Genomic DNA, 2,867 nt, shown 5'->3' with positions numbered 1-2,867 from the left:
CATTCTGGCCACCCTTACATTCAACAAATCATTGGTGAGAAGCCACATTGAGCCAGGCACATTTAAGTCACAAAACAAAGTCCAGGTCTGTGTCAAACTCACGTTCCAGTGGGAGGGACAGACCTGCGCTCACAAATATAGACTACCGCCACATGGGGAAACATCCAAGACCACAGAGAACGAGGACAGAGAAGCAGGGGGGTCTAGGGTAGGTAGTGAGGAACACAGTCTTTCACCCTTGTGGAATCCAGATTTCTGGAATGAGATTGTGAGCTATTCTATGCTACTTATTTGAAATTGTAGATCAAATGAATAAGTTCACGGGAAACCACAGCTTACCAAAAATGAAATAGATCACCTTCATAGTACTTTTTCTAAGCATTTATATTACCCTCATATTACATGTTACACAATAGACTCATAATCGATATTCCTAATATAAACCTAGTTGGATGTTATCCCGTGGATGTTGAGTTGACTACCCAACCTATCCTCTTGAGATGATCTTTGAACCTTGAGAAAACTGGTTTCAGTCAAACAATAAACCAAATCAAACCCACTGCCATCAAGTCAATTCCAACTCAGAAATCCTGGCGAACACAGAGCAGAATTGCCCTGTAGGTTTCCAAGACGGTGACTTTTAAATGTTTTATTATTTTTTAATTTTTAAATTAAATTAATTTTTTTATTAAATAAGACGGTAACTTTTTATGGGACTAGAAAGTCTCATCTTTCTCCCAAGAGGAGTTGGTGGTTCCCAACTGCTAACCTTGACCATGAGCAGCCCCCACTAGTCTAGAACAGTGGTTCTCAACCTTCCTAATGCCATGACACTTTAATATTCTAACACAGTTCCTCATGTTGTGGTGACCCCCCCAACCATAAATTATCTTCGTTGCTACTTCATCACTGTCATCTTGCTACTATTATGAGTCGGGCAGCCCCTGTGAAAGGGTCGTTCGACCCTCAAAGGAGCCTCAACCCACAGGTTGAGAACCGCTGGTCTAGAGGAACTAATAAAGAACGTTTTGCCTTAGGTGTCGTGCTATTTTAAAGAATTATTTATTGCTGAGAGTGGTGATACCAGGAGGGTGGAGGGAAGGTGGGATGGAAAGGGGGAACCAATTAAAAGGATCTACATATAACCTCCTCCCTGGGGGACAGACAACAGAAAAGTGAGTGAAGGGAGACAGCGATCAGTGTAAGATATGACAAAATAATAATAATTTACAAATTATCAAGGGTTCATAATGGAGGGGGGAGTGGGGAGGGAGGGAGGGGGAAAATGAGGAGCTGATACCAAGGGTTCAAGCGGAAAGCAAATGTTTTCAGAATGATGATGGCAGCAAATGTACAAATGGGCTTGACACAATGGATGGATGTATGGATTGTGATGACTTATACAAGCCCCCAATAAAATGATTTTAAAAAGAATTGTTTATGTGCAGTTTGGGCAGAAGAAACTCCAAAGGTAAGACTGGAGCTATGTTTTAGGGAAAATTGGGAATTATCTGAATTGTTCTTTAAGAAAATGTTGCATTAGGTTCACACATTTTTATGTCGGTACTGTTCTGGTCCTATTTATTTCTTAAATTACTCATTTTATTGGGGGAGGGGTTCATACAAATCTTATGACAATCGATCATTCAGTTGTATTAAGCACACTTGTACATATGTTGCCATCAACATTTCCAAAACATTTTCTACTTGAGCCCTTGGTGTCAGCTCCTCTTTTATCCCCTCCCTCCCCTCCTCTCCCACTCTGATCAATTATATATTATTGTTTCTGGCCCTGTATGGATATATGAATTTGGGGAAGTTCTTTCTTCTATGCAACATTTTTTAAATTTCTAGTTGGAAATGAGGAGCCCTGGTGGCATAGTGGGTTGGACGCTGGGCTGCTAACCACACAAGTTTAGCAGTTTGAAATCATCAGAAAGATGATTTCCAAGAAAGAGAGATAAAGCTTTCTATTCCCATAAAGAAATGAGCATCAAGGTTGTATCCTTTCGCTATACCTCCTCAATCTGTATACTGAGCAAATCATCCGAGAAACTGGGTTATATGAAGAAGAATGTGGCAGTAGAATTGGAAGAAGATTTATTAACAACATGCAAGATGCAAATTGGCACAACCTTGCTTGCTGACAGTGAGGAGGACTTGAGGCACTTGCTGACGAAGATCAAGGATGGCACCCTTTCCGATGACTTCCAACTCAATGTCAAGAAGACCAAAATCCTCACAACTGGACCAATCATTAGCATCAAGATAAATGAAGAATATCAGAGGAAGCCAGCCTCTAACAACTGAAGGGCCAGTAGGCACAATTGTACGGCTGTTTAAACATAAAGATCATAGTAAAGTCATAGAGGATAGGAAAGATAGGAGAAAGTAAAATAAAGGAATCAGACACATTTTATAGTAGCATGCTCACCTCAGCTCCTCTTGATGATCCATGTGGAACTGGGAGAAGTGAGAGAGCCTTTACTATCTTGGGACATTTATAGGTAGCCATAAGACATGCATCTTCAGTTGTTACATGTGTCACAAGATGGGTAGTAACTACAGAAAGGTCCCTGAGCTCACAGGTGAGGAAACCTAATACCTGCTTTGGGGGAAGGAATGAGGGGGGCTGGGTGACACGGAGGGAGGAGAGAGCAAAAGGATGTGTGCTTCTGTAGGGAGATAAAAGCCACCATGTGCTCACTTGAAGGCAGAATCTGTGGGGAGAATCTGTGGGAATGCTATTTAAAGCAGGATGATGTATTTGGACTTTATCTCTAACTTACCAAAGTGGTGGCTTTCCTACCATGGAATACAGTACTAGCTTTCCAGATTCCCTCGATTATGTCAGGGAATATAGTCCT

The sequence above is a fragment of the Echinops telfairi genome, unplaced genomic scaffold, assembly GCF_000313985.2.
Source record: "Echinops telfairi isolate 266 unplaced genomic scaffold, ASM31398v2 ScPeMD7_655;HRSCAF=1070, whole genome shotgun sequence".
Taxonomy (NCBI): domain Eukaryota; kingdom Metazoa; phylum Chordata; class Mammalia; order Afrosoricida; family Tenrecidae; genus Echinops; species Echinops telfairi.
This window is presented reverse-complemented; position numbering follows the sequence as displayed.